We start from the raw sequence: 19,518 nt of genomic DNA on the forward strand, positions 1-19,518 counted from the left end.
TATTTTCTTTCCATTTTGATCCTGGGGAAGCTGGAAGGCTTGTTTCAAAGAATTAATGCAGTTTTTTTCTTCTTCGCACAATCTGTTGGTACCCTCAGGTTGGTAATCTGGAGAAATAACTGTTGAATTATTAAGTACCCCTAAGAGAGATAGACTTCATTTAACAATTGCTGTGAGATCATGCATAACTAGTTCCAACCCACACAGGCCCTTATTTTATCTGGGTTATAGAAGGAAAAAAGAGCAAGAATTGGAACCAAGTTTATCTATTGGAAATTAGAAAGTTGGGCTGAAGTTGAGAAAGAGGCAAAAAAAGGATAAAGTTATACTGGGAAGAGCAAAATATTAAATATTGTGAAGTATTTCAAATGACTCGAAATGGGCTGTAAAATTAATTCATTGGTCTTTATTACTTTAATAAAAGTAGGATTTTCTTCATAATAATATCATTAGTTTGAAAGTATTGTTTTTAAATCCCCTGAAAACTGTATTAAAAATCAATCCAGTTGTATTCAGGATCTTTTCAATGTCTGATGAGATCTCATTTCTTCATTTGCAGATTGCATGATTGTCCCAAATAAAATGGATGAATGACAAAAAGACACCAATAATCAGAGTAAAAGATTGTGAGGTTTTTTCACTGAAGAGAGAATAGAACTTAAGTTGTGCAATAGAGTAAGAAGTGAAAGAGAGAAGATGGCATAGAGCTATGAGTTCTCAGGTGTCCCCAGGTACATGCGGCAGCAATTGGTGACATGATATAAATGCATGGAGTGGGGATTCTACCAGGGAAGTTCTCCCAGCACTTTCAAGAGGGTATATACCATTCTCTAGAGCCCCACTGTGCAACTGGGCCACTTGACTGTTGCAGGGATCTGGTTCTGTGCCTACTACCTTGTAAGAAATTACTGACACAATTCCAATATCTACTGCAGGATAGGGTCAAGATGTTGTGTCCCAGTAGCATCTCTCTCTAGCTTCAGACTTAAGGTAAATCCGAGGGAAAAAAAAAAGACCAGGAAGTAATATCACGTAATTAAAAATAAAAATATTACTGCATGCCTATGTCTACCATTAGTACACTGGAGAAAATGAATAAATATTTCTTATATTTTTGTGTGTATTCCCTAGTTTTCAGATATTTGAAAATTAATATCGGTAGAATATCTCATTTTTTATTTAGATAATTGACACCATGTATATAAGGTTAAAGGAGAAAAGGAAAAAATAATTGTTTTCTTTAAATGTTAATAGTAGCACCAAAACATTGGAGGCAGCAGAGCTTGGGCTCTAGAGCCACATCGATTGGCTTCCTCTTCAAGATGAAGAGATTGGAAAACCTCCAATGAAGGCTGACTCCCTTGTAGCTAGGACTCTGGATTTAAATTATTTTCTGGAAAATGGATATGCCCATGAGGGATGGTGAAGGCAGAAGGGAGGTGGAAGCCAACTTCCTGTTGCTGTTTCAACCAGCAAGCAAAATCTATAAATGCTAATGTTTATAAGCAGTTGGCAAGAGTTATATTTTATATCTTTTTCAAAAACAATCCATTTCTACCAGGTTTTAAAATGTATTTGCATAGAATTAATTCCTTGAGTCTTCTGTCTCTCTTTCTTAAATTCCAGTTTTCAAAGTTCATAATAAAAAAGGTTGTGCTTTTTTCTTAATGGGAGTGTTGAGCGTGCTTAGTTTGCTTTACTGTTTTATTGCCGTTGGTTAGTTTTGGTCCCTTTAAGTTTTTGAGAAGACGTTGTAATCTCATTATTGTCATCCTGCTATGCTATCCTATCCCCTTGGGTGCAAACTTTATGGGTGGCATGAGTGTCAGGGAAAATAATCCACAGTAGGCAATCTCATTCCTTAGATCCTTGGTCAGTTCGCCAGAACCATCAGACCTGGAGAATGGACTGTGCAATTTCACAGTCCTTTTTATTCCCCCCAATTAGTAATAGACAACAGGTGAAGCAACATTTGTAGGTAAAGATTTATCTACTTTGATAACATAGAGAGATAACCAGAGATCTGAGATACTCAAGAATTCACTAATTTAATCAGGGTTGATAAAATCCTCTGGTATTCACACATCTGTCCCGTTTAGATGGCATCTTTGTCCAGGGTACAAACCCCTCTGAAGCCACTCTGCAGACTTCCCTCCAAGCCAGTTAGAGCGTGGATTTCACGACTACTTACTAATTACTATTTACTTCCTTTGCTTGTTGATTTTCACATATAATATGATTACTAGAAAGTTGGAGTGAGCATGGGATTGGGGGAATGAATTGTAGCTAGGAATGGTGCCATTTAAGTTCTGTCTCAGCCACGACCTCTTCTCCATTTGACTGAAACTCACCTGTGTTCTTGGCTTCTGCCACCCACATAGTAACATAATTTACAGACTCTGTAGTCTCTGTCTCTTTATCTAATTTGATTTTCTTTTTTTAAAAATTATATTTATTTGAGAGAGAGCACATGAATGTGAGGGAGGAGCAGAGGGAGAGGGGGAAGCAGACTCCCCTACTGACTGGGGAGCCTGACATGGGGCTCGATCCCAGGACCCTGGGATCATGACCTGAGCTGAAGGCAGACACTTAACTGAGCCAACCAGGTGCCCCCTAATTTGATTTTCTTAATGTCTCCCCCAATTTATTAATTTAACATCCAGAATATTTTCAGTCCTTAGTCCCATACATACATTTATTGTGTAGTGCATTTCTGGCTGATAGGTCTTCCATATTTTTCTTATGGCAAACACTAGACAATATAAACTAATCCTTATCATTATTCAAGAGTATGAAAAATGAATGTATATGGAAATAAAATGATTTTTATTTCTTAATCAGCATGAATTAACATTTTCCTTACTGAATTCTTCTTTTATTACCTGGTTGAATCAGCATATGTTGTAACATATGATGTACTTAGTATGTAAAATTAGAATAGGTCAATAATAATGATTCACAGAATTGAAACGGTTAAAAAAATCACATAGCATTTTATAATTCAAAAGTGCATCACCAAGCAATCTGATAAAGTTACTTTTTTCCTATAAGAAGGACTACTGCAGAGGGAATTTTTGAATTAATAGAAGAAGCCTCATGAATAATGGCAAACAGGTGCTTCGTGATACAGAGCAAAACCATGAAGCATGGTGGCCTTGAATAGGAAATCCCCTTTCCAAAAGTCCTATTTTTTTTTCAGTCAGCCCTGAGAGTGGAATAGCATTTAGACTTTTGTATGGAGAAATCAGATATTTCATGAACTCAAGGACCTGACTAATCACTTGTGAATACTAAGAATCCTGTAAGAATAATAGAAGTAAATTCTTGTGGAGGAGCAAAGAACATAGATCTAGGAGTGGGTTTTTAAGAACAAAGACTGAAATATTTCATTATACTTAGAAAGAATTGTTGCTTGAAATCTCATATTAAGATGTGTTCATTCAGGTGCCAAGAGCAATGCATTGATGGATTGCAGTACAAAGGAGAAAAAAGGAGAGGAAGGTACAGTACTACATATGTTACCAAACTCATTTCACCTGTAAAGGGAAGAATATTGATTTCATTTATCTCACTTAGTTGGGAGTCTGACTTAAGAAAAATTCAAGTTCATTGACATCAACTCTAAAGATGACAGGATTATATTGAGAACAGAAAGGAAAGGGAGCAGGAAAATGATAAATGTAACTTGATTAAGAAAATTTAAAAACACTATTTTTCTTCATGAGAAGGCAGCAAAGGAGCCAGAGATTCTGGCGGCATCTTTAATCTATGGTGACCTCAATGGCATTTGTGATCTATGGGCTTTAACTTATGAGTGTGTGTGTGTGTGTGTGTGTGTATGCATGTGGGTGTGTGCCTGTGTTTTTTTCAAGAACAATCAGGACACAAAAGTCAATAGAACTACTGCATAAAACTTCTTTTACATGAATGCTATTTTTTTGTATGTGTGTTTGCGTTTTGAAAATAACAAGAAACTAAAACTAATGCAATGCATATATTTTTCTTTCACATTTTTTCAATTAAGATAATAAGTTTTTTCACTTACTGAATTGTGCTCTCTTACTGTTTTTATGATGTGGGTTTTTTTTGTTTTATTTTTTATTTTTTTAAATGAAAATTTTTTTTAAAGATTTTATTTATTTAATAGAGAGAGAGAGAGACAGAGAGAGAGGGAACACAAGCAGGGGGAGTGGGAGAGGGAGAAGCAGGCTTCCTGCCGAGAAGGGAGCCCGATGCGGGGCTCGATCCCAGGACCCTGGGATCATGACCTGAGCCGAAGGCAGTCGCCTAACCAACTGAGCCACCCAGGCGCCCCTTGTTTTGTTTTAATCATGGAAGGTATCATCATTGTTGCCTCTAAGTACTAAAAAGTTTACTCTGATTCTTCAAGTATCCAATCTATATATTTAGCATGTATTTACTGAGTGTCTTTTACATGTCAATTATTACATTAGATACTATGGGAGTCATAAAGATGAATGAAACCTAGAAGGTATCTTTAAGGAGATTATGGGATATGATCTTCATCTAATACTTGAGAGACTATGTTTTCAGGCAAGAGTTTTTCCTAATTCTGGGTGGTGGGCACTCTCTTTGGAAGGTGATGACTACTGTCCTTGGTCTAGTGGGAGCTAGCCCATGTAGAGTATGGGAGCAGGATCTGCTACTCACGTGAAAGCAGGGACCACCCTTGATAAAAGAAAAGTTCATCTAGACCTTTTGGAGTCTTCTTGGTACAATGGACTATCAGAATGCTGTGCGATTTACTGGGAAGAGGTAGAATTCCCAAATAGAAAGCATTGTCTTGCCTCATCTGTCATTCAACATGCACACTAGCATGTGGTACCGGAGTGAGCCCTACCATGGGAATGAGAGTTGTGGAGTCGGAAGAGTTGGTGCCTACAGGAGAGAAGATTAATAGCACTTGGGGAAGCAGGGCGGGTAGAGATACTTGAAAAACTGAATTTCAAGCAGCCAATTCAAAAATAAATGTATTACTTATTACCTATTTCGTATAAATAATGAAAATATATGAAAAGAAATTATTTTTAAGTAGTTTAAATGCTGTCAGTAGATTTTTAATTTGACAAATTGGGCAAGGGTAACATTTTATAATTTTATTTAAATTCTTCTGAACTATTCAGATATTTGTAAAAAGATAAAGGCAAAGCTCCTTTAAGTGGTTAAGAATGGCTGGGTTCATTAAGTTATCTTCAGCAATTTTGTACAAAGTAATTAGTGAAGGTTGCGAGCAATAAGCTCCAAATGAGGGGGGTCTGAATGTCTAGAAGGTGGCGAAGGGCATAAATCTCATCCCAGACTGAATGCAACCTGTAAGGTCTCTGGCCTTCTTGTGTTTTGTGGGAGTAGGAACTGAGTAAAGGAAAGAAAGAAGCAACTACCCTTCATCAAAAGGATAAAAAGGCCTGAAGCACTTTATAGCTAAATGGAAACAATAAGACCACAGATAAATGCCTTACTTTAGATAAACCTCCATCAGCAGATTAATCAGGGAGAATAAATAAAATGGACTACTGAGGTGTCACACTTTTCCACTTAGACACTTAGAGGTGAAGTGCAGACAGAAAGAATAGAGCTTAGAAATGTTGGAGTCCAGTGAAAGATTTGGGGTGAATTTTCATTTTATACCTGATCTAAATTAAGTAGTGATAGATAATAATTGAAGTATATGAAAAGGAGCATATTTAATTCTATTTATTTATGGTTTCCCCTTTTGGTCATTTTTTTTTAAATTACTATTTAACCAGTGTGAATTATCCATGATTTGATGATTTTTGATATTTTATATTTTTAGTAATAACCAATACCAGATAAACCCCATGCTAAACCATATGAAACACAGCACCTTGAGGCGACTGAATAGCAGAAAACATTCCACCCTAATTTTACAAAAATATGGAGAAGATAAAGTGAGTAACTTCCAGAAAAACTTCTAAGAGGAGAGACAAAATATGCGTTAGCCTCTTAACTGCAAAATTCAAAAGGCAGCTATGTGTACAAAATTTCTGGTGGTTTTCCCATAAGGGACACAATATCTGAGAACATCCTATAGAATAGGAACTCCCTTAATGCTGGTTAAACAAGATACTAGCTGCTTTACTTGAATGATAGTCCATTTAATTGGACACGTTGAGTTACCAAATGGTGACTAACTGTTTATCTCTTGTTTTAGCTGAGTTTATTTGTTCTCCTACTCAAGCCAAGAGAAATACGCCAAATGTATTTAGTTAGCACAGTTAGGTTCTTACTGCTTTCTTCAAGCACATTAATCCAGAAAACCCAGAAGACATTGTATTAAAACGTAATATAATATGAGAATTTAAATTCCCAAAGAATAGTAGATATTTTAAGGTGATAAATGAAAAACAAAGATATATAAAGCTCCTTTTTCAATTGAACTTCAGCTCAGTCTCTGTTCTCTCTCCTCCCATCCCTTATTCTGTACTTGAATGAGGCTTTATGACATTTTCCTTGAGAATCAAAAATTTCTCACTATTTGGTGTCAGTGTCAAAATAGAAAATCTATTTTTTGAATACTCCAAGACTGTTTGTTACCATTCGTATTTTCCTGCAACTGTGTCTTTTTTCCTTTTCCCTGCACCTTTCTATTCCCCGTGGTTCTAATATAAAGAACTTCTGCATTTCATTTTTTACAATTTCCACATGTTTTTTTCAAATTGTGCTTGCTAAAAGCCTTATTGTAGGTTACAAAACTAACTCCAAAGAGTTGACAGAGGTTGCACACATAAAGTGGCTGAGAGCTTAACAATTTTATTCCAGGAAAAAATAGCTCCGTCAGGTGGTGGTTTGATTATTTGCAATTTAAGAGAAATCTCTTCGTCTCATTTTCAAACTAACTTTGAGAAAGGACCTTTCTTTGGAAGCCATTCTAGGGACTTTGTGAAAATACTTTTGAGTTTATATAATTTTTTTCCTTCATATTTTTTTCTCTGCATACTTTTTTTTCCTATATATACTTTTCCTATTTGAGGAACACTACTCTCAGATTGTAGCAAATGAGATTTTTTGGGGGGGATGGTAACCCTTCTTTTATTTAGCACAACGTTTTTAAGATTCACTCAGTTTTTTTTCATAAATCAATAGTTTGTTCCTTTTAAGTGCTGGAGAGTATTCTGATATAGAGATAGGCCATAATTTGTTTTCTATGCTCCCATTGATAATCACCGGGGCTATTTACATTTGGGGCTATTCTGGGTAAAGCTACTATAAACATTGATTTACAAATCTTTTTATTTCTCTTATGTAGGCACCCAGGAGTGGAATTGCTAGGTAAAATAGTTAATGTACCGTTAGTTTTATAAAAATTGCCAGACCTTTATTCAAATTGATTTCCATTTTATACCCCCACCAACAATATATGAGAATTCTGTTCCACATCCTCACCAACATTTCGGGTTATCAGTCTTTTTAATTTCAGCATTTTAGTGGATGTGACTTTTGCTCTTCTTTTTAATGATGTTATTAGATCCTGGGGCCAAAAATAAGAAAGTAAAAATAACTTTACAGCTTATACCAGAACCTCATTTACAATAGCAAGCAGATGAAGAATGAAACTGGATGATGGGTTGTAGCAAGCCTTCATGGTATATTTTTAAATTAAGTTTCATTCTACAAAACTCCATGGATACCCATTAAAGTTGTATTTCTTTTATTTTCTTTTATGTTCATTTAGTCAGCATATAGTACATCAGTAGTTTTTGATGTAGCAAATGAGATTTGACTATACACTGACCTCTTGAGTAAAGAGTAGCAAGTAAGATTCAGAGGGAGATAAAACTGCAAAAAGATTTCTAAGACATTTACTCCTCAAAATAAACTAAAGTGATATATAGACAACTTCCTGAAACTTTGTGTTCTGTTTCTCCATTATATAGTACAAGGCTATAGAGCATATAAAACCTTATGGGGTGAAAAGGTAGGAGAAAAGATACTGAGCTTTTTAAAATATATAAAATTATGTACATATGAAATTACACACACCCTGCATGTGGTCCCTGTACACAGGCATTCTTTCATTGTCTGTCAGCCTCATGTAATAACTTTTGAAGGTGACACTATTTGAATCACATAGAATTTGCTACCATTAGGTTATGATTTTATGCTTGCATTAAATAAAATTTTAGTTAAAATTCTGTGGTGATTTTGCAGGTGATGGATGGTGTGAGTACTATAAGTAGGGAAGACGGTGGTTCTTTTAAAAGAATAAAAGACACCAGTTCTTTTATGTTTTCTGCAGGAAGTCAGCGAGATAGGAAAAGAGGGTGGTGAAAGCAAACGATGAGCAGTAAACAGAAATGTACCAAAATTAGAAAATAAGAGTCTGGGCAACTCACATGTTTCATCAATGTTTTATAGATGTGCATATACTATGGGTACCACCTGAGTTTGTATAAATTACCCTACAAAACATTCAGTATAATGCCTATAGGCACATAGATGCTGGTTTTTGATTAAGTATTTCGCCGGCACAAAAACCTTGGAAAATAGAAAAAAGTTTGAATTAAAAGTATTCACCATTCTTTTTTTTTTTCTTTTATGGCAATAAAAGCCTAAACTTTTCCTTGTTTCCATCTTGTGATTGAACCATATTAATGTGACTCTTTAAAAGATGGATTATTAGTCCAGTGAGGAAAGCTACTGTTTTATGGGAAACTGAATAGAACCGTAAGATCATATACAATATGTTAAATAGCCAACCCCAAAGCACCTAGTTGATGTAACTTACCCATGAAACCCCGTATAGCATTTTGCCCAGTGTATAGCATTACTCAAAAAAAAAAAAAAAAGTTGGTGATATGCAATTTTCTCCAGATAGTAATTGATCTGGAATTTTATCAGTTGACTAAACATTTTCTATGCTGAAACATGTCTTGGTAACGTTACTGTGTTAAAGATAGAGGAAAAATACCATAGACATTTGGGGAAAATAATTAGCTATCATTGCTAGTAAAATAAATGAATCTGGTTGTGTACTTTATATATCCCATCTATAGAGCATGGCTGTAAAATCATTAGCAAAAGAAAGTGCTCTAAGAACTTTTTCAACTGTGAAGTAGCAAACATTTTCAAAATGTAAGAATTCAGAAACTATTAACAACACAAGTCCTTCTTAAAAAAAAACAAAAACAAAAAAAAACAAGGGGCACCTGGGTGGCTCAGTTGGTTGAGCATCCAACTCTTGATTTCAACTCAAGTCATGATCTCAGGGTCGTGAAATCCAGCCAGAGCCTGCTTAAGATTCTTGCTCTCCCTCTGCCCGTCCACCACTCTCTTGCACGCATGTGTTCACACTCTTCTTCTTTCTCAAAAAAAAAAAAAAAATTAAGAGAAAGAAAACGAAATCTAGCATATCAGGAGATGAATTTAAACATGTAAAGAAAGACAATGGTAGTAAGAATTACATCATTTAAATACATAAAACTGGGGAAATTATGACCTTAACAAAAAGTATAAAATTCTAAATTTTGACAATATAGAAATTGTAATATGATTACAAAATAGGAGGTAGAAGTGGGAGATATATATCTGTGTATCTTTCACAGAAGGATATTTAATAGATATTATTTCATGCTAAACAAATATGGCTTCCCCTGATTTTTATTCAGCCTTAGTTTCCTTTACAATATAGCAAAATGGAAAATTTACTTTTTTTTTTAAATCTGAGTATGTCTTTCATTCAGATTTGACTGCCAAAGACATGATTTGTTTGTAAGCAAAATGGATATTCTATTACAGACGCTAGGTTTTTTTTTAAATCTCATCTCTAGTAACTTTTATCTATTTTTTTAAAATTTGGTTTTTGTTTTTTTCTACAAGCTTCCTAAGTGAATGATAATCCTCAAGGGATTTATCTAACTTGTTCAGGGTTTGTTTGGCCTTGCCTTCTGCCTCTTCAACAGAGCTTCTCTCTTCCTTACCACAGAATCTCTGTGTCTGATGTTAATGGGGAGAAAAAAGAAAAGAATATTGAAACCATAATATGTCTTTCTGTCTTCTTCTAATAGTGAAGTACTTAAATGGAAAGGTACCAGATTTTTATGTATAGAATTCAGGACTGATACCAAAAATATCAACTCCTTCTTCTCCCACCAAATATTCTAAAGATAGATTTTGCACATGCTTTGAAAAATAAAACATAAGTGTCAACTTTTAAAATATTATTTAAAAACTTGCATAAGATTTTATTATATGAAACTACCATCTAGAAATGTAGTAATTGCTTCTAAATGCTTTTTTAAAAATATTTTATTTATTTATTTTTGAGGGGGAGAGAGAGGAGAGAGACTGAGAGAGAAAGAGAGCCTGCGAGTGAGTGGGGGAGGGGGAGAGGGAGACGAGCACAAGCCGACTCCTTGCTGAGTGCAGAGCTCAATGCAGGGCTTGATTTCACTACCTGGAGATCATGCCATGAACCAAAACCAAGAGCTGGACGCTTAACTGACTGAGCCACCCAAGCACCCCTGTATGAATTGCTTCTAGAGCATGGATCTCTTGCCCTGTTTATAATATTGGAATCTTGGCTCTGGAATATTTTATAGAAGTCAGAAAAATTCCTCTAGAGAAGTGATCAATGTAATGTTACAGTGTATAGTATGGACTTTTATGCCTCCTAGTTTATAATGCAGGCTGCCCTGGGTGCATTTTATATATTGCAGTAGGACAAGTAGATGGTAATTGAGAAATTCAAATTAAAAGGACTACATGCTCACATTATTTGATAGGATTAACATACATAAAATTTCACCCTAAAGTGTTGATATATTTCAGAACCTAAAAGAAAAATCCATATTGTGGGGCACCTGGGTGGCTTAGTTATTAAGCATCTGCCTTTGGCTCAGGTCATGATCCTGGGGTCCTGCTTTCCTGCTTCACAGGAAGCCTGCTTCTCCCTCCTCCACTCCTCCTGCTTGTGTTCCCTCTCTCGCTGTGTCTCTCTCTGTCAAACAAGTAAATAAAATCTTTAGAAAAAAAAGAAAAATCCATATTGCTTTTGTTACATTAATGTAATTCAGTTTTTCCATGTGTTCTTTCTGTTGTTAATACTTTGTAATTTAAATTTATTTTAGAGAATTTTACTATTCAAAGGGTAGATAGACATCCTTGGATAATAACTCTCTGTCAGCTTATAGGTTAAAATTTAAAATTTAATTTTTCTTGTTTATCAAACTTATTTAAGGGTCATTTTCACAGTTTTGAGTTTGTGATGTCCTTAATAAATGGCCGTTGATCTGTAAAATACATTGAAATGATAAAGCCATAAGCTCACAGTGTATTCAGATTTTTGCTTAAAAAATGTACATCACTACTAGATGAATAAATAAGGTAATAGTGTTGTTTCAAAAAGTTACCCAATAGGATAGTTATAATTTTTTTTAAAGATTTTATTTATTGTCAGAGAGAGAGCGAGTGAGGGAGAGAGCACAAGCAGGGGGAAGAGGAGAGGCAGAGGGAGAAGCAGACTCCCCGCTGAGCCGGGAGCCCGATGTGGGACTTGATCCTAGGACCTTGAGATCATGACCTGAGCTGAAGGCAGACACTTAACTGCCTGAGCCACCCAGGCATCCCTAGTTATAATTTTATAATGGTCTCTTTATCTTTGAATATAGGTCAGGGAAGACGGTTTCACATAAACTATTTAATAGTTCAGAGAATAATACATGAACTCACATACCAATTTTGAATGAGAGAACTACCAAAAAGAATACAATCATAATTTCTGTTTTTTCCATGTTTGATGTAGTACTGTACTACTTCAGTCAAATGATTTCCTCATTCATTAATTAAAAAAAAGTCTGAAGCTGGGATTTAACAAAATTACTAAAAACCATTATGTCATGTACATTTTTTGTAGCTCATTTAAACTCATCTATTATGTCATTAAGTACTTTATTTATATGGAGCCCGCTTATTAAATAGTTAAGAGCTTAAATACTTATAATACCTAAAGAAGTAGTTTGCCCTTTTAAAGATTTATAGATAGTGATATTATATAGGTTTAAGTACACTGAGATAAAAGTAAGGTGAGATATAGGGAAACTCTTTTGCAATGCAAAATATTTTCTTGAACATTTTAAAAACTGGAAGCTATTGAAATTTATATTTTAGGATAAGAGACTAAAAAAATTGATATTCACTTACTTCAGTTTGGACTTCCCTCCCCCAAAGATAATTTATACAGAATGTATTTGAGAAACATTTGTTTCCCTATGTGGTCAAATAGTTAACATTTCTGTAAATTGGCAGTAAATAATACATTGAAATATAGAACATAAAGACAGAGATATCACCTTATATAAATAGTCATTTTGATGGAAGCAGGAAAAACAATTGAGCAACAAATTAAATATATTATTGATTATTCACCTCCTATTTATTGAGTTACCACTCTGATAATTTGAAATGATTTGTAGAAAAGTAGCAAGATCTATTATAGCTTTGAGATTCTTTGGGAAATGAAGGTCACCTTTGTAAAAGTTAAGTACATATTTATTATTATTATTATTTCCATAGTACAGAGCAATGCTTCTGAAACTTTAGCATGTATAAGAATCACATGAAAGACTTATTAAAACAAGCTGGTTCAGGACCACACCTTGACAATCAATGATATAGAATGATGGTAGTGTTTGTAATCATTACACAGAGTTTTTAAAACATAGGTTCCTGGAGCTACCCCCAGAGATTCTGATTCACATGTCTAGGTACCAGATGTCTCACCTGATCACACCACTGGTTCTGGACTACACACTCAGAAACACAATTGCAGAGATTCAATGAAAAAAAATTATTATTTGGTCAAAAGATGTAGAACAGAGAGATGTTGGATCAAGTTCAACACATTTTGGAAGACACAATCTCATTTTATGATGTTAATTTCTTTTTTTTCTTTCTCTTTTTAAAAATTTTATTCATTTATTTGTCAGAGAGAGAGAGGACACAAGCAGGGGGAGCAGCAGGCTCTCTGCTGAGCAGGGAACCTGATGCAGGACTTGATCCCAGGCCCCTGGGATCATGACCTGAGCCGAAGGCAGATGCTTAACCGACTGAGCCATCCAGGATCCCGTGATGTTAATTTCTATAGGTTTTCAAGTATTTTATTGGTAGGAAGATACTGCATACAGATCTAATTAGCCAAGCAGGTTAAAGGACAAAAAAACTACTCTTAGGCAGATCATATTCAAATTGTGGAAAATCAAAGAAAAAGAGAAACCTTTAAAAGCAGCCAGAGGAAGAAAACACCTTACCCATAGAGGAACAAAGAAAAGAATTACAACAGACTTAAATCAGAAGCCATGCAAGCAAGTAGAGAGCGGAATGAACTAAAATGTTGAAAGAAAAAAAAAAAAAAAACATCAGCTTAGGATTCTATATTTTCTTTTCCTTCAAAAGTGAAAGAGAAACATTTTTTTTAGAAAAACCAAAACTGAAGGAATTCATCACCAGCAGACTTACCCTATAAGAACTTCAAAATAAGTTATTTTGGGAAAAGGAAAATGATATAGGGCAGAAACTCATATCTACATAATGAAAGGAAGAATTTTGAGAAGGAATAAAGAAAGGCAGAATAAATCCTGTACTTTTCTTATTCTTAATTGACCTAAAAGATAACTGTTTAATAATAGTAACAATGCACTGGAAGATTATAGCATATGGATAAGTGAAGTGAATGACAGAAATGTCATAAGGGATGGGGGAGGGGTGGATAATTGGAAATACTCTGGTATAAAGTACTTGCATTACACGTGAAGCAGTATAGTATCATTTGAAGGTGGATTAGATTAGTTAAAAATGTGTATTTCACACTTTAACCAATAAAAAATTTCAAAGAAGTAACATTTATAGTTCATAATATAATCCAGAACAGTTTATATGTTTTTACTCATACCCTTTTTTTAACAAAACCAAGCCCAATCAGCCATTGATATAATTCATCTCATTCATTCTCCTAACATACAGAAACTGGTTTATGATGGTTGAGCTAATTCCAGCACCAACAAAGATATTTGGAGGAGAAATCAGTGATTATGCTCAGTATTCCTAAATGCTATCAGTGCCAGAGTTTTTCCACATCTCAAAGGGTTTGTCTTCTTGAAATTCACCTAATAGTCTTGATGATGAGTGCCTCTGATCCTGAGTTTTGTCCAAGGGAACCCATCTCAAATCTGTTTTCCTTAAGTCCAATAAAAAGCAGAAATAATGTAAGTTAGCAAATGTTATACAAAACTCACCTTGTAATAGGTTGGATTAGAGTTTCTCAGGCTCTTACTCCATCTCTTCATAGAATTATTATCTATCCTTTCTTCTGTAGCAATGCAGTGCTTTCATCTGTGCACAGAATATACTCTCCTTGCCCTCTTGGCCGTACGGTTTGCTTGGCTAATGGAATGTGGGTAGAAGTTATACTGTGCTGAGTTTTAGTTGAAATAGCAAGAGGCATCACTTTTTTCCATTCACCCTTTTCTCTCCTATAATTGCCATGAAGATTCCATGCTCCAGATAGTTGCTGTATCATCAGCCTGGTCCTCAGGGTATGAAACATGTTGAGCAGATTTCACCCCCCCCAAAAAGCCTGGAGTCCAGCCTGTCCCAGCTGAGATCAGTCTAGCTCACTGGAACTTTTGATGATCTGAAAAATGTATGAGCGTGAAAATAGACATCCATGTATGCCACTGGGAGGTTGAAGTTTTTTACATAGAAACAACTGACACACACTTTTTTGTTCTTAAATTTAAGCTAGTAAAAGACATTAATAAAAATGTTTTGTATAGGCATATTTTAAATTCCACCACTAAATTTGCTTATTTTTTTGTTCAAAGAGGGTCAAGTGGTTTATAATTCTTTTATAATTCTTTATTCTGATTATGCACTAATGTAGTCACTATAAAAGAAGTCTCTGTTATACTAAGATGATATAGATTTTGATATAGCTGATTTAATATACCTAATCCATTAACTATAAAAAACAATCACTGAAACTAGTAAAATCAGTTCTTTAACTTAGCTAGCCAGCTGTTCGATTGAATACATTCAGTCAAAATGTGAAGTTGTCTTAAATGGGTAAGAAGGTCATATTCCCAGATTATTATTTATTAATCTTTTACAGGTCAGACCTTTGGCTAAAAGTTGACAAGCTTAGTTGGATATTTGAGTATTTCTATACATGCAAATGATTATATTGCTCAGGGATTTTATTTCTCTTTTCTACAATTTTTTCTCTTTTTGTAAGAATTTTTGTTTCAGATACTTTCCTATCCAGATACATTTTCTCTTTTTTTTCCCTCCTGCAGTCCTCTTGTTTAAATTTCCTTATTCTCTGTTCTTTGATATCTTCTTCTTTAATTTGTATTTTGTGTCATTTTAGTGTATCATATTTATATTTTGCCTTCTATCTTGATTATTTTATTTATAACTCTCTGGGAATTCAGGGATACTTTCTTCACATTTCTCTCAGTTCCTGGTAGGCAGTATGTGGTGAATACATGCCGAATGAATGAATATGATGATCTAACCAAGAAACAGATCTCCTGGCAAAGCTTTTTTTTCTCAAAATTGCTTATGACTGAAAACAAAAGTCAACAGCAGAAGCTGCTTCCTAAAGTTTACATGTGATTCAGCAGTCTTGAGTTTCGTTTGGGTTTATCCTAGGACATCTAAGATGATACTTTCTAAATAGCTATCGGCTCAGATCCAGTCAGAAGGTTCTGTCTGCCAGTGACCATTAGTGATTTTTCTGTAGGGCTAACCTCGCCAAACTGTCGAAGCCCTAATGAGTGACAATTTTGCTTGAGAACTCCAGTACTGTCATTTCATCTGATTATGTTACCATTGACATCCACTTTTAACCAGTATTTATCATCTCTAATAAGCAGAGGACCTTTTTCCTTCTGAGAATTCTGAACTCAGTGACTCTTTATACCTATTAGATCAGGTGGTTGAAATAAAATCAAATCTCTCAGAAAATATTTCCTAATAAAGCTGCTGTAAAAAAGCTAGGCTGTTATAAAAAATAAATCTATCAACAGCCCCTCATGCTTAGTATTCCCAACATATGCTCAAAATATAATAGTGAAAATCTGAACTTAGACAAAAATATTTAAAGTACATCAAAACAATTGTGTCTTATGTGAATTCAGGTATTTAAAATAAGAGCCTGCTGTTAATCACAAAACTCTAAAATAATTCAGTCTGGGCAGATTGTTGCAGCATTATCTTGTTTTGTTCTTAAGAGTTTGTAATCAAACTTAGAAAAAAATTTTTTTAGGCTAAACCATCTATGGTAAATAGTCCTTTTAATCATCACATATCTGTTAAATGTTTACGACTTGACCTTTGAAGAATCATAGCGATCCAAAAGCTCTTCGGTATATTCATTGAATGACTCCTGAGGAGAGCCTGAGGAGCTTAAATGCCAGTTGATCTTGTGAAATATCAGACTTGAAAGTGGGGCTTGCACACCTGCCATGCGGCATTAGCAGGAGCAACCGAACCAGCAGCCCAGAGTAATGTAAAAACAGAGGCTCTTTCAAACCCTCTATTCCACCTAAAATAGCATTGAATTTCATCTCTTCCTGATGCTTTCAGGGCTTTATTCTTTATTCAGGGCTTACTTCCCCTGCAGGCTGAGCCAGAGGATCTTTCTATCTACATCTACGTCTTAATTCTTTCCCTTCTTCATTAAATCAATGGAAAGTTCTTTGCATTTTTCATAGTTATCCTTCAGATTTTTAAGCTGAGTTAGCCCATGTGAGGACACAAAGAATAAAAACTTGGAAAGGATTAGGCAATAAAAAGTTAGAACTTCTAGAAAGAGGATACATTTATTCATTCATATGTTCATCTATTCAACAAATAATTTTTGAGTGCTCAGTATGTACAGATATTGACTCTTCTAGGCTCCCAAGATAGGGCAATAAACAAAAAGTATATTGAAAACTAATGAGAAAGTGAGATATAAGAAGAACAGAGTTAGGAGTAGTGGCAAAATAATAAACTTTTCATATCTTTATTTCTGTTGAATAACTCAGCTTTCTCTTCCATTGATTGCTTATCATTGCCACATATTGTTTCCTTCTTTTTTAAATCTTGAGGTCTTTATGTTCCCAGGAAATATCATTGTGTAGAACGATTGATTGCCTTATATTTCAGAAGGCAAGTGCTTTGAAAAATTCAAGTCTGGATGTGATTCTTTTAAATATATTTAACATTTGAAATTGAACTCTTTTCATAATTTAATTAACTGAATGAGACATTAAAAAATAATTTATTGTTGGATTACTTTCCAAACACTGAATAGACACTGTTAGGAGCCCTTTAGTTAATGGTCTTATTGGTATATTTTATTATCTGTGATATCACATGCAGAATTTATTCATACTCTATCTTATAAAATAAATGCCAGTTAAAGAAAAATTTATAGAATCTCCAAAGTTGAGAATCAAAAAGACCAGGAAAAATACTTACTCATATAATTTATGCTAATTTAACAACCCAGAAGTCTCTGATTAACACAGCAGGGGTATGCTGATTTTAATACTTATTATTCTAAAAACTAGTCATCATTTGATACATACTCAGCTATAATGAAATTTTCTAAAGGACTTCCTAAAGCTTTTCAAGAGAGAAAGTAATTTTTAGAAATCTTCAAAGTGAAATTTTCTGGGCTTGGAGAAATGCTATATAAAGAATAGTCTTTTTTAAAAAAGAAAAACAAAACAAAACAAAAAAACCCAGCAGTCATTGATACTCTGTGTAGTGGACAGACTCTAGAGTGACCTCCAAGAATTCCTTCCTCTTTATTATATTCTCTTCTCCTTGAGTACAGGCAGAAACTGTGATTTGTTTCTAACCCATAGAATATTAAAAATTTGATGGGATGTCATTCCCTTGATTTGGTCACATTATATAAGATGTAGTCTCAGAAGAAGAGACTCTCCTGTTGGCCTTGAAGAAGGAAACTCTGGTAATGTGAGCCCGCCTATGGAGAGAGCCACATAGCAGGGCCCTGAGGGTGGCCTCTAGGAGCTGAGAACATTAGTCATCCAGTCAGAAGGAAATAAATACTATCAACAACGTCTTGAGTTTGGAAGAGGATTCTGAGCTCCAGAAAAGAATTCATCTTAGCTGATACCTTGATGACAGCCCTGGTAGACCCCTGAGCAGAGGACTCAGCTAAGCTGTGTCCAGACTTCTGATCCACAGAAACTGTGAGATGAAAGTATATGTTATTTTAAGCTCCTAATTTGTGATAATTTATTACATAGCAATAGAAATCGAACACACTTTGTCCCATGTAGTATCACTGGTTTTTGAGGAAGGTGGTAAAGCATACTTGTTTATTGATATAAAACATACGTACTTCAAAGGACACTAATCACAATTAGTATAGCTTCTTGAAGTTTTGTAAATTACAACCTAATGTAACCAGCATTTAGAACAAGAAATGGAACATTACCAGCATCCCAGATGTTTTCCTCCTGCCCCCTTCCCATCACTGTTTTCCCTGCCCCTGTAAGGAAAACGATTATTATAATTTTTAATACTATAGATTGGTTTCACCTATTTTTGAACTTGTGGAAATGGAATCATATTGTATGTATATTCTCTCATAATACAGCAGTTGACTTTTACAAAGCTAGCAGAGAGACTCTCTTCAGTCTACCATGAGTCTTACATAATGTAACAACCAGGGGCATCACTAACCCATCACCTTTCTCATATAATGTAACCTAATCAGGAGTGACTATGCCTCTATATTCACTGGTCCTGCCGACACTCAGGGGGAGGGGACTCTAATGGGCATTACACCAGGGGACAAGAATCTTGGGGCTGTTCAAGAATTTGGCCTGCCACAAGGAAAGCAACATTGTTTTACAGTTTTACAAATTTATTTAATGGCTGGTGAAAAATAAGACATGTGGAGTCTCATTAATCTGTTGCAATATGTTGTTTCCATTGAAATATATGAACAAAGTCTGTACAGAGTTGAAAAAGTTGGGATTATTTTCAACACCTTTTCTTAGTGCTGCAACCACCACTTGGAACTGCTCGTTTCTTAAAGGTTGGTCGCAATATGCAATCAGACACCATATCACAGCCATCAAAAAACCCTGAAATCTTGCCATTTGCAACGATGTGGACGGAACTAGTGGGTATTATGCTAAGCTAAATAAGTCAATCAGAGAAAGACAAGTTATCATATGATCTCACTGATATGAGGAATATGGTGAGCGCCGTGAATTGTGTTAAGACTGATAAATCACAGACCTGTACCTCTGAAACAAAAAATACATTATATGTTAAAAAAAAAAAGAAGATAGTAGGAGGAGAAAAATGAAAGGGGGGAAATCGGAGGGGGAGACGAACCATGAGCGACTATGGACTCTGAGAAACAAACTGAGGGTTCTAGAGGGGAGAGGGGTAGGGGGATGAGCCTGGTGATGGGTATTAAAGAGGGCATGTACTGCATGGAGCACTGGG

The sequence above is a fragment of the Callorhinus ursinus genome, unplaced genomic scaffold (genome assembly GCF_003265705.2).
Source record: "Callorhinus ursinus isolate GAN/ISIS: 27379988/994484 unplaced genomic scaffold, GSC_fseal_2.0 scaffold2, whole genome shotgun sequence".
Classification (NCBI taxonomy): Eukaryota; Metazoa; Chordata; class Mammalia; order Carnivora; family Otariidae; genus Callorhinus; species Callorhinus ursinus.